Source organism: Urocitellus parryii (assembly GCF_045843805.1).
Source record: "Urocitellus parryii isolate mUroPar1 chromosome 13 unlocalized genomic scaffold, mUroPar1.hap1 SUPER_13_unloc_3, whole genome shotgun sequence".
NCBI classification, from domain to species: domain Eukaryota; kingdom Metazoa; phylum Chordata; class Mammalia; order Rodentia; family Sciuridae; genus Urocitellus; species Urocitellus parryii.
Genome location: NW_027551771.1, coordinates 551536 through 565747, shown reverse-complemented (window position 1 = coordinate 565747; position 14212 = coordinate 551536). Strand labels below are relative to the sequence as shown.

The 14212-nt window shown below is 38.7% G+C and overlaps 1 pseudogene; it reads left to right on the top strand.

Annotated features, from left to right (window-relative positions):
- The window catches only part of LOC144251427 (contactin-associated protein-like 3), a 191908-nt pseudogene that overhangs the window by 57181 nt on the left and 120515 nt on the right, over window positions 1-14212 (top strand).

Sequence of the window (14212 nt, the reverse complement as noted above, 5' to 3'; positions counted from 1 at the left end):
TCCAAGTTTTCTGAGGAATCTCCATACTGCTTTCCAGAGTGGTTGCACCATTTTGCAGTCCCACCAGCAATGTATGAGTGTACCATTCTCTCCACATCCTTGCCAACACTTACTATTACTTGCATTTTTATAATTAACATTCTGACTGGAGTGATATGGAATTTCAGTGTAGTTTTAATTTGCATTTCTCTAATTTCTATAGATGTTGAATATTTTTTCATATATTTTTTGACCATTTGCATTTCTTCTTCTGTAAAGTGTCTATATTCAGTTCCTTTGCCCATTTATTGATTAGCTAACTATCTATTTATTTATTTTTGGTGTTAAGTCTTTTGAGTTCTCTATATATCCTGGAGATTAATGTCTATCTGATGTGCAGGTGGTCAAGATTTTCTCCCATTCTGTAGGATCTATCTTCATGTTCTTGCATGTTTCCTTTGCTTTGAAGAAACTTTTTAGTTTGATACCATCCCCTCTATTGATTCTTGATTTTACTTCTTATGCTTTAGGAGCCTTGTTGAGAAAGTCAGTTCCTAAGTGACATTGTGGAAAGTTGGGCTTACATTTTCTTCTAGTACATGTAGGGTCTCCAGTCTAATGCCTAGGTCCTGGATCTACTCTGAGTAGATTTTTGTCCAGGATGAGAGAGAGTGGTTAAATTTCATTCTTCTACATAAGGATTTCCAGTTTTCCCAGCACTATTTGTTGAAGAGGCTCTCTTTTCTCCAATGTGTGTTTATGGTGCCTTTGTCCAGTATGAAATAACTGTATTTATATTATCTCTGTGTCTTCTATTCTTTTCCATTGCTCTTCATGTCTGTTTTGGTGCCAATACCATGCTGTTTTGGTTACTATATCTCTGTAGTATAATTTAAGGTCTGCTTCACTTTTCTTGCTAAGGATTGTTTTAACTATTCTGGGCCTTTTACTCTTCTAAATGAATTTCATGAGTGCATTTTCTATTTCTGTGAAGAACGTCATTAGGATTTTAATAGGAATTACATTAAACCTGTATACCACTTTTGGTAATATGGCTATTGTAGCGATGAAATTTCAACACAAGTTTTGGAGGGGACATCCAATATAGCAGACAGTCACAGAAGTCAATCACCCTGCTGGAGTGATGGCTTCACAGTCAGCTGGGACAAGTCTCTGGGACAGCCCCAGGCCATACCTGCAGCAGCCCTTCCTTCAACCACAGCTGGTTCCTGGAGAATAGAGAAGGTCAGGAGGTATCAGCAGAAGGTTGAAAGCGCTCCATCCAGATACTTGGTCCACATGCTGGAGCCTGTGCATGTATGCGTGTGTGTGGTGTGTGTGTGTGTGTGTGTGTGTGTGTGTGTGTGTGTGTTTGGCTTTGAGTGCCAAGGGTTTGACTGGTCATATTCTTCAATGTTGCATCAGTAAAAATTATTCTGGTCTGTGTCAGGTGGCCCTCCTCAGCCTCCGTTATCTCTTCATTCATTCATCATTCCTACGATTCACCTTTCCTGAGTCCAATGTGTTTTGTGTATTCTTCTAAAAAAAAAAGGCTCGATTCTTTCGTTCACACATATTGAAATTTACATAAATGTTGTTTTATCTTTCATCATGCTTTCTACTAATTCACTTTTTACACAGGTGTAATTATACTACTCATAGAAAGGTGATAAAGATAATATACTCACTTTTTAATAACCTGTAGAAGCACCATTTAATCGCTTCATAAAATGCTCTCAGGGCATATGCCGGGTTAATTATACTCCTAATGCTCTACACTTAGCATTAATACAATTTTTTTCCTAATAACACTTATAAATTACAAACTATCTTAATCAAATAGTCTTGTTAACATACCTTATGGGGAAGGTTAATTATATCTTTCATTTGTATAGCTCCTTAGAATTTTTAAGGCACTTTCAGAAACTTTCAACAAGCTATAAATTGGGCAGAGCAGTTGTTATATTTCCCATATTATTCACAAAGAAGTTGAGATCACAGAGACTGAAGCTCATGTCCAATATCAGCTGAGTTGAGCAATCCAAGGAGAATTATAACCTAGGAGTACAGGGTGCTTCTCACCCAGGGGTGCTGTCCTGCCTCATAACCGTTACAACTAAGATAGTAACAGCATATTGAAATAAGAGTCTTGTTTAGCACATTTTTTATAAATTATTTTTTTTGTAGTTGTAGATGGACAGAATGCCTTGATTTTATTTATTTTTATGTAGTGTTAAGGATCTAACCCAGTGTGTCACACTGCCGCAGTCCGGCTGCAGCAAAATAACCGGGGGGGTGGGGGTGGGGTGACGAATAACTTGTGTATGTTGATACAGCAGGAGTAGGAGCCGTTTATTGTAGGACAACAGAGCTATTTATACATTTCACACAGCTTATCTTAATTAGCATAAACTAGATACATCAGTCAACCAATAAGGAATCTCCACACTTAATGGCTCGCTTTTGTTACTTCTCAAACCACTCCCTCTGGCATTTTGCCAGGCACCATCCAGACTTGTTTACAAACTCTAACATTCCTCTGGCAAAATACCAGGTGCCATCCTGACTTGTTTACAGACTCTAACATCACACATGCTAGGCACTGAGCTCCTTATTTAGTACTTTCAAGTGTTGGGAAAACAAAAAACTGGTATCTTTCATACACGTTGCTTTGTGAGTTCTGACTGAAGAAATAGTGGGATTGCTTGGTGCACTGGTGGTACCTCCTGGAGACTCAATCCTGCTCTCAAATGTCTCTGAGGTTCACTTCTGAAAATCATCGTTTAAAATAAAGATTTAATAAAAATGTATTAAAGACAGAACTGTTTCAGAATGACAGATCTCTAAGAGGCTTCTTAAAAATTACTGTTGATGATGAATCTTAGACTGGCCGCCCATTTGTCTACTGAAGGCTGGGCGTATGATAGTGACCCTTCATCAAGAGTGTCGTCCATGAAGCCACATTAGGTAGGAGGCCAGGTGGTCCCATGAGCGTTGTAGCCCCTCCAGCCAGATTGTTACATCTGGCCAATGTGAATGTGAAGAGCAAACCAAAGTATTAGTGGCCAGACAGAGGAGGATGGTGGGAACAGGAGGTCAAGGGGATAATTCTATAAGTGGGCCCACCGTGCTGACCCTCACATGCTTTCTTTTCCAAGAAGCAATTTACCTGCAGCCTGCCTGGCCTATGTGGACAGGATATGTCAATTCCTCAGCAAACTCCCTGTTATCTGCAGGAGAAAAGCAGGCCTAAATTGATGTTGATAAGAGGAATCCAAGTTACCCTGAAGGGAAGAATTCTGTGGCCATAACCTGAAACTGGAAGATAAGGATAGTTCCTCCTAACCATAGAATCTGTAAGAACATGTGGTTAAGAATACAATTAGAACTGGTCAGCATAGGCCAAGGTGACCTAGATTTGTCGTGTCTGTTGGTACTTTCAAATCTGAAGTCATTTTGCTGTCAGTCAAACGTCAAGAGGTGGGTCTGGGTGGGACTTTCTGGAAACTTCTCTGGGATCTCCCATAAAACCAGAGTACAGAAGAGACACTATCCCTGTCCACTCCGAGAGGACATATTCTCTCCCTTCAGAGTGTCCCCTTCGCCTTTCCTGTCCCTTCAATACACTCATTCCTGTACCTCTGAGTGACGTGTCTGAAATCCTTCTGACTTGATTACAAGAATCAGGGTTTGAAGGGGGTCTTTGCACTGTCTCAGTTTCTCAGAAGTCCCCCCAAAGCTGTAACACATACATACGAGTGGTGGGGAATTCTGTGGAGAGAATAGTCTATAATCTGACAAATCCTTTACATACGTTAATGGGTTTAATCATGTCCACGATTTTCAGGTAGACATTATTTTTTCACTTTCAAAAGAAATTATGGTGCCTTCCATCAAGGTCAGTTGCCTGAGCAAGGACAGAAGAGAATATGAAGGACTGTGGATTCTAAAAGTCGTTTGCTAACCGTCCCCTCTCAGTAGTGCTGTGTCTCTTATTTGTCTCTAAATGAAGATTTAAGGCTCTGGAGAGTTGCTGAGGGCTGTATATTTCCACAGAGAATGCCTGGCTCTCTGCTTCTAGAACCTTTGTTTTCTATGAAACAAAACCAGGCAGGAAGAGCTCTTTATTCTTTATGACTAACGTGCTTCTGTTTTTGCTTGCCTATAAATTCACGTCTCTTATGGAAACTCTCAAGGCAAATTTGGAATTTAATGAATAAAAGACTACCTTACATTTTTAAAGACACAGTATTTTATTGTAAAATAGAAGGTGATTTCGAGAATGAGCCCTAAATGTTACAGGAGTGAAATACTCATGTAGATCATCCCTCTCTTTTTAATTTCTGCATCTTTAAAGAACGACTTTATTTGGTGGGTATCTTAAGGAACTGGTTACAATTCTAAAAAGATATGAATAATATGACTTTACACTAGCATTGAAATTGACCGCCCTCACTAAGGCTGTTCTGTGGTTCAATTTCTATTTATTTATACCAAGGGAAGCCCTCAGGGGGTCTGGGACTTTGCAGATTGATTCTAATTCCATTTGTATTGTTAAGCTGGCAAATTCTTTAACAAAGCAAAATAATTGGGCAGATAACATCCTTTTAAAAAAATTGTTTTAGGTGTAGATGGACATAATACCTTTATTTATTTAATTTTTATGTGGTGCTGAGGATCAAACCAAGCACCTCACATGTGCTAGGCAAGTGCTCTACCACTGAGCTCCAGCCCCAGCCCAGATAACTTCCCTGACAGTTGGTTGAAGTAATGGGCCAGCTCCAAACATTGAGTGTAACTGCATACCCCAGGCATGTCAGGAAAAATCCATTCTACTGTTAGAGTCTCGGCAAGCAGATGTTTTACTCCCTAATTTCATGATTATTAAGTGAAAGAGTCTCTCTGTCTTTGAATTTCTCTCTAATACAGCTTTGGCTGCAGCTAAAAAGTTGAAAAGTTCTGATTTAAACCTTTATTCATTAGGAAGCGGGTTCTTCATGAATCCCTCATCTCCACCCACCCCTGCACTTTTTCATATAAAACCCACATGCTATGTTTGAACACCCTGGTAAAGGGAGTTATACACAGCAGAAAATTGTATAAGAAGTGAAAATATTAATTTTTCTAAGTTTATACTTCCATGTGAGTGGTTATCAGCACTGTTTTTACCTTATTGATTGAACTGGTCATTGGTAAGTGATCTCAAATAAATGTGTATGTGCGGGAACATCAGTCTTCCCCTTGTTCCCGAACATTTTTATTAGTTTTGATTTTTTATTAACGTGTCCTAATTGTACATGGTAGTGATCCAACCTCCTTCACCTGCTCTCCCCCATACACAGCTGGAAACGAGACAAAAAGTACTTTACATAATCTTCTTTGCTCTCTCTCTGGTCTTTAATGATGATGATCAGGTGGTGACACTAGGCAGAAGCACTGTCCTTTGCCCTAGGCAGATAAGGTTGGGGGGGGGGGGTTCCTGGATACCCCCAGAACTCTGGCCACAGGAAATCTGAGTTTTGAAGTAGAGTAGGAAAGAAGACCTGCACTGATGTGGAGACAGCCAGGTGACATGGGATGAACTCTGCACCTGAAGTAAAACCCCTAGGATGAGAGCCCTCCCACCCTAGGTGGTAGCCACTGACCTCCAGCCATCTCCTGTCTGGAACCTAAGGGGGTGGGGCCAGATCCATGCTAGGTCCCTTCCCCACCCTCATGTCCCATTCACGTCCATTCTTCTGTAGCATTGGACGTTCATCACCCAGGTGTTTTACCACCCTGGGTGATGTGGTTGATGGGAGAATCTTTATTTCCTGGAGATTAGAGGAGGAGATAAAAAATTCAGAAAAGCAAATTTGATGGAAGCTACTGTGTTTATGGACATGTTCAAGGTGCTGATGAAATTTCCACTGTCCCATAAATACAGGAAACTTGGACAATGGTGACTGATGGAGAGACCCGGGAGAGGGCGTCGTATCTGGGCTAAACGTTAGCAGACATTCTTGAAAGAGGGCTTTTCCACAGCAACAGAGCGCATGTGCTCTGCCATCCTTGGAGCGGAGGCCAAGGGAATGTGGTTCTCTGCCCTGACCTGGATCTTTCTCTGATTTCTCGCAGGGATTTTCAGGAAACACAAACGCGGACAGCGTGGTGCACTACCGGCTCCAGCCCCCCTTCAAAGCCAGGTTCCTGCGCTTCCTGCCTTTAGCCTGGAACCCCAAGGGCAGGATTGGGATGTTGGTCGAGGTGTATGGGTGTGCATACAGTAAGTAGCCTTGGTTGCTGGAAGAAATCCACATCTGCATGAGATGCCACAAAAGCCAAACTGCCAACTGAACTTGACTTCTGATTTTTAAATAACTGTGAAGCCAAACTGATTTTTTTTTAAATCTTGTGTTTATCTTCCCATGACAGAGTGGACTTTAGTTTTTACTTTTTATAATTGAATTTAGAGGTGGACCTTAATCAAGATGTATTAATATTTAGATTTCCAGAGTTTAACAGAGTACTTACAATGTAATAGCCATTGAATAAAGTCAATAAAGTCTAAACCAGGGGCAGATGAAGCTGTTCTTCTGATGCAGACACTCAGTATAGGAATGCAGGGGGGATGGGGGGCTCCGGTTTCTTAGGCACAGTGCCTGCTCAGTCGTGTCTCAGTTCTGACTCTGCCTCTCTCTGTTGGCCTCCCTGGGAAATCTCTGTACAGCACACTGAGGCTTCACTTTTTCTTCCTTGGTAGGGATACATGTATATGCATTATGTCAGCCTCTTTTTCTCATCTATTATGTCATTATGTCAGCCTCTTTTTCTCATCTATTAACTATAATCAAAGTCAAAAGACTGGCTTGTAATTCTAACTCCTTGGGAGCTGATGCAGGAAGGTCACAGGTTCAAGGTCAGCCTGTCTCAAAATAGAAAATTAAAAGGGTTGGGAATGCAGTTTAAGGGCAGAGCACTTGTCTAGCCTGTGGGAGACCAAAGTAAAAAGAATGGAACTAACGTGAGTATATAACACAGACGTGAAAAGCAGACCATGAAATTGTGTGGCAAGAGTTTATCATCTAGCCGTTATTGGATAATCCAGGATATACTTGTTCTATTTCTTTATATCATCATAGATTATTGTCAGAATGGGACAATAATAAAAAATAATTCCTGTGTAGACCTGGAGAACATGCAAAGAATAGACTGGATGGAAATATCTTTGGCATCTCAGGTTTGGTCAGGTTGGACCCCCGTGTGATACCATTTGCACACAAACACCCACCTCCATTCTTTGCTAATCCCGGCTTTGACCTTGCAGAATGTTAATTTTCTAAAACATAATATTCATCTACCACCCATGAAGCATTTAAAGTCACGAAATGCTATTATTCACATTCTGTGACTCAACCCCTGTGCAAGCCAATTAATTTCCTAACTCTGTAATCTAATGTTTACATTTCTATGGGACATTAAGTATAATGGTGTTGTTTTGCCATCCATCTTTCTTTTCTTCCCCTCCCATTGGTCATTTTCTTTCATCACTGTATTCCCTTGAACCCAGCTGAGTTCACTGTTGCAATGGCTACAGTGACTGATACTTGGAATTTCTCTTTGATGCTCTGAAATTAGCTTGTCCTCCCATCACTCTGAAACAACTTCAGGTTTACTGACTTCAAAGCAGAACATGCTCTTTGATGGGGATTTTCCATTAGCTTGATGTTCCTTCATGAGGAGATGCTACTCAAGCTCCTCAGAGTAATATTGGAAAGATCAAAGCTCCGTGACCAGTCCCAAGAAGCACAGTGTGCCATGCAGATCTTGTGGAATCTCTTGGCACCATTAACTTCTGTAGACTTGAGCTGTTGGGTAAGAGTCACTGAGGAAACAAGATGCAGATGGATAAGATCTCACCACTACTGAGTAATTCAAAATATGTCCTACAGAAGGTGAATCTCTACAATGTCCTTTTTGTCTTTGAGGAATTATTTTTCAGATGTATTGATTTTGTGTACGCTGTTGACACTTTATGTTAATAAGGGTGGTACGTTTGGGTATTTTCATGTGTATGTCCACTGCCCTGTTTTGATTCAAGAACTTTATTATGGGATATGACGTTGCTTTAAGGCAGTGTCTTTTCCCAGTTACACTCTATTTATAGCAAAATGCTCACTATCACTATAAATTTTCATGGATTCTGATTAGCATGTGCAGTTTCTCTATCTCTGCCACTTTTCCAGATTCTAGGGATTGGACCCAGCCATCCACATGTGCTAGACAAAGGGCTGTACCACACATTGAGGTATCTGAATGGGGACATAGATTTTACCAAATTCCTCCCAGACAGGTGAATACTGTCTGTGACAATAAGTTCTTAGTCTTTCAGGAATTAATCTTTGAGAGCCTCTGAATGCATCTGTCTTTGGCTCTTTTCCAATATTCCTTTCTGGGAAGTGCCGTGATGATGTAATGGTACCAATCATCTTCAAGTGTCACTTCTACACTCTCTCTTGCCTCTAAAATGAATAGATAGACATACTTCCCAGTAAGATTTAGGTCACCAGCAATTGAAATGAGTCAGGCTCAGGAAGAGTCTGGCTGGCAGAGAAGGAGGCAGCTTGGGTGTGGGATGGTTGTAAATATCTCTCTCCTTGCCGGGTGGGATCCAACCATGAGACTTGAAAGTTGAAGATTTCTTGCATCTTTCAGAAATGAAATTTGTTATCATTTTAAGCTGCTGGTTTTCCTGTAAGTCCTCTGTGTGCTGTTGAAAACTAATTTCCACCTTTTTTTTCTCTCTGCCCAGAGCTCTAGAAATCATAAGCACTTATCCACTATGGGCCTTCTGTGTGCTAAGCACTTTTGTGAAACTCCATGGATGTTAATGCGTCGGATTCTCACAACAGTCTTGTGAGGGAAGGCCTGTTTTCAGTCTCACGTCACAGATGAGGAAACTGAGCTCAGAGAAGGTGTGCAACCTGTGTAGGATGGAACTAAGATTCACACTTTAACTCCTTTGTCCTTCCTCTGAACTAGTACTCTATATTATGAAATGTCCCTAAAAGGGAAAGAAAAGAGCTGGTAAAGGGACTAGAACAGAGTCTTAATATATAAGACAAATTAACCTCCATACTGGAAAATATAGCTCTATCTAATGGTGGTGTATCTGTGTTGTTAATAACCACAGAAATCCAGTAATCAAAACTATAATCTCAATTGGTAAGTTGAACAATTATAAACCAAGTTCATACCAAATTAGACAAGCACTTCCTCTTTTAAGCCAAGAACTAAGTTGTCTCCAGTCATTTTGGATGGCAGAAAAACTTGAAGAAGTTTGGTTTTCTAATTTTCCAGTGTCCCTCTGCATTTCCTATTCATATAATTGAATTTTGTACCAATAATTTTTTTCTCTTAAAGGTTATTATGAAAGTTTATAAATAAATGTGATACTGAATTTTTATTATTTTTTGTTTTTATTCAAATATATATTATAGAGGTTCACTTGTATTGACTAGGGCTATACAATATTTATTTGCTCTTACAAGAGTCTTAAATTGCTAAAAATGTGGCAGATGGGGAAAAGGTTGACTTTTAGACTACCTGCAAGCACCAAGTCCTGAAAGCTGAAAGGCTTGCTTCCCCGATGGGCAGATCACTCCTGAGAGAGACCTTGTGGAGATCTCCCTCACCAGCAACCAATTTTCAAAAATTAAAATTGCTGCTTAATTTTTGAGCTAAATGTTCTTTATCGAAAACATGTGCTTTTATTTAGTTTCATTTTTTTCATGTATTGACTTCACAAGTCAGAGTTGACTATTTTTTTAACTTGGATTTTTTTTATTATATTAACTTATTTCATTCAAAAGTCCCCATACTGAGTTAAAAGCATGTAGTTAAATTTCTAGATTGAAGCAGCACAGTCACATTTGACAGGAAGTCAAGGCATTACCTAATGGACTAGTGTTTCAAGGTTATCACCTTGAAACTGGTCTTGAAACAAGTCTTCTAACACTTATGCTTTTCCATTTGCCTGAGAAAAACATTTCAGGAAATCTCCTTCGTTTTTCTTAGAAAATCAATCCTGCTGTGGTCTAGAATAGTCACATGGGGAATAAGGAAAAGCAAAACTCAAAACCAGATCGAAATCACCCATGCAAGACCTCTTCAGGAGCAGAACACTGTGTTAGACAACTACAAAGTATAAAAGCCCAAATATTAGCATTATCTTTGAGCAACACATAAAGACACAGAGGTGATGGGAACAGCAAAATGTGAAGTCTTTGCTGTCTTTCGAAAGCTTTCCTTAATTAATTGCCATCTCCTAACTGTATATGGCTTCATTTGGATTTGACAGTTTTGCTTTTAATTGTGCACATAAAATTAGTTCTATAACAAGGAATAATTGGTTTACATATATTTTGCACAGAATGTGTGTGTGTGTGTGTGTGTGTGTGTAAAGTAGCACTTAATACAATAATTTCTCCTGCATACATTAACCCCATGTGAGAAAATCAGACTTGTAAACTTTCAAATATTAAGCTGCACAAAATGGATGATTTTTTGAGGCACATTTTTTTATATATTTTTACGTAACCTAAAGAAAAGGGATAACCACACAAAAGACTTGCAGAAATATTTTTTTGTGAAATTAAATACGATAAACAATCTATCTCAGCTTGAATGATTGGGCTGGTTGGCTTCTGATGGCTTCACATGTTTTGTGCACCTTTGTTTATTAGAAACATATATTTTTCTGAAGATAACTGCTTTCTTTTTCTTCCTTTTACTTTGAAAAAACACAAGAGATTTTTCTGGGTAATGTTAAATGTTTTTGTATGTCTGTTGTTCCATCTTCAGTTGATTTTGACAGATGTTCTTTTGTATTATAGATAAGACACACTTGTTTTTTGATTAACTGAATGATCATGACCTTTATAGTTGATATTGTAAGGCCACGTTAGAAAGCTGAGAAGAAACGGCAGAACTGTAGTTCTGGCAGGCTTCTCTGGAAGGCCCAAAATAGTGTTATTGAAGTCATGCTCTCTCAACAAAGCATCGAAATAAAAAATGTATGCCTTTATTAGTTAAAGTCCTCCAGAGAAACAGAACCAGCTGTGTGTGTGTGTGTGTGTGTGTCTTTTACAAACAAACAAAATCTTCACTAATGTGTGTACATGTATAAGAATCAAGAGAAGTCAAAGTTACTGGGAATGAATAAATCATTTAAACTGAGTGACACTGATTCTTAAAAGAAGAATGATCTTAAAACAGACAACTCATTTGGTAGAAATATAACATTTCCTGATTTTTTAAAAATCAAATAGAATGAGAAGAAATAAACCAGTATAAAGACAGAAGTCAATGAGAATATATTAATAAATGTGTTTTTCAATGATCAATTTGGAAAATGAAAAAGCCTACCAGTGAGTATTAGGTATATCAACTTGTGACACCAATCAAGAATACATTGTTATCAGTGTTTTCCTCAATGAGCAACTAGAAATGTAACCTGTGTGTTTGCATGTATTGAGGTGTATTGGCCTATCCATTTTCAGGTGCAATGTACAATGTATTACAGTTAGAATTACTTTGTCATATCCTCTTTCCCAGGATCTCAGGTGGTTTATTTTGATGGACTAGGAGCCCTGCTATACAGATTGGATAAAAAGCCCATAAGACCGATAAGAGATGTTATTTCTTTGAAATTTAAAACCATGCAGAACAATGGGATTCTACTCCACAGAGAAGGACAACATGGAAATCACGTATCTCTGCAATTAATTAAGGGAAAACTTGTCTTTTCTCTTAATTCAGGTAAAAGGCATTTGTTCTTTCATGCCAGTGATTAAAATAAAAATCTGGCTAGTTGGAAATACATCCACTGGTACTTAATTTTCACAGTTAAGGAAAGAGACAATATGATTTATCAGTGAAACCAAACACCTTTGAGAGTTCAGGGACACATTACTGATAGTTACCCTGGGATAATAAGTGAAAAGTGGAATTGTCATGGGAAAGTGTGAATGAGAACTGAGGGACATTGCTAGCAAATGCATCCAGCCTGTACACATCTCCAGTATGATTTACGCAAACAGCACTTTTTTGACAACTGTGTAAGAAGGCCATTATAAATGCATTATACATATAATATATCACATATTGTCATTATACATAATCATACAGATAAGAATAGGCTGTTGTGAAATTATGAGCTGGTGCCGATAGTGATGTTCTAGCAAAGAAAATACTTGCAAGGTAAATGAGGATGTCATGAAAAGTCATAAAAAACAAATCACTAAAAAAAAGGCAATTTCAACAAAGTATAAAAATGAATACAAAAGAAATCACAAAAGATATCAAGATATCATTGTGCTCAGATGAAGAGAAAGATGGATGATAGCTACGTGGGATGGAAGGGTGGACATAAGTTGTAGTGCTGATGCAGCAAAGGGAATCCATGTTTTTTAACAGAACCACCCCAGCCTGCTGTGCTTTCTCCTTTCAGGCAATGCCAAGCTGCAGCCTGCTGGTGCCCACGTGAACCTCACCCTGGGCAGCCTGCTGGATGACCAGCACTGGCACTCCGTCCTCATTGAGGTCCTCAGCACTCATGTCAACTTCACGTTGGACAAACACACTCGTCATTTCCATGCAAGGGGAGAATCTAGTTACCTGGATCTTAACTTTGAGGTTATCACAAATTGCATAATTTTAAAAAAAAATTGTAGTTGTAGATGGATAGAATGCCTTTATTCTATTTGTTTATTTTTATATGGTGCTGAGGATCAAACCCATATGTGAGGCACGTGCTCAACCACAGAGCCACGTGCTCAACCACAGAGCCACAACCCCAGCCCTATAAACAGTTTCTTAACTTCTTTGAGGACATAACATCTTTTGCAATACATAGCCAGTATGTATCTAACTTTTCAATAACATCTATTCTGCCTGTTCCTCAAGGATAGTTTTGAGCTACTTTTGAGCACATGAAGAATCAGAGCAAACCAGGAAAGCTGTGATGAGTGTCTGATATCCATGGTTTTGGCACATAATATCTTCAGAGACCCTGGTCTATACCAGATCATCCATGATTTTATTACCTTAACTGTGTAATAACAAAATATAGGACCCAGTGTAGAGGTTGGCAATTTATGGGCCTGAATCTGGTCTTATTTTAAAAGAGCCATTTTGTAGTTTTAAAAAGTTTCATTGGAACATGTGTCCTTTTCCAAAATATGTTGTCTGTGGCTGCTTCGGTGCTAAAACTACACTATGGAGTGGTGCAGAAGGTACCAAGTGACCCACAGAACAAAAAAATATTCACAAAGTGGCCTTTCACAGAGGAAATTTGTCCACCTTTTTCTTTAAGTTAATGCACAAAGTCTGGTGCTAGAAATAACACCATCAAAAAGTGCCACCTAGAATAGGGGGGCCTCATTTGAAATGAACAAATGTGGAAATATAATCTGACACAGATGGATTTGTGACCACCATTGCTTGCACCTGTTAACCGTAACTGTTTTAAACAGATAATCAAAACATCACTAAACAATGCTATTTATGTCATTTTTTTTCTAAGATCAGCTTTGGAGGAATCCCGACATCTGCAGGGTCCCTGACAATCTCACATACAAACTTTCATGGATGTGTAGAAAATCTTTATTATAATGGAGTGGATATTGTTTAATCAGCCAAGAAACACAAACCACAGGTCCTTGTTATGGTAAGAAGCTTAAAAGGAAAGGGAAGGAAAATGAAGTCTTAGTGTTTTGTGCCCTTAAAATATTTCTTTTGCCCTTAAAATATTCAACTCTTATTATTTAAACAGTGACCATGTGATAGAAGTTTTTTATTATGTATTAAAAAGCTAAAAAGTAAATGTGCCTTGCAGGACATGCTTATTTCATGTTAATATGAAGTAAAGTAACTTCTTATTTTTGCATGGAGATCAGACTTTGTATGTCTCAAATATTTTGGGTATTATTATTCTCAGGGGAGTAATTATTTTGCAATGAAAATCTCCAAGGAGCTATCCCTAAATAACTGGAAATATTTCCAAATCAGTAAACTTCTTTCCATGTTTAAAATTAAAAATACCTAAGTTTTGGGTTACAGGGCAAGTTCATGTTCAGTTTGACAAGTCTTAGAAGCACATCATGGGACTGATATTGTTTTAAAAAGTGTTTTCTTTCCTCTTATGGGCTGCAAGGAGTTGGCTTATGGGTTTTAGAACCAAAATCTGACAATA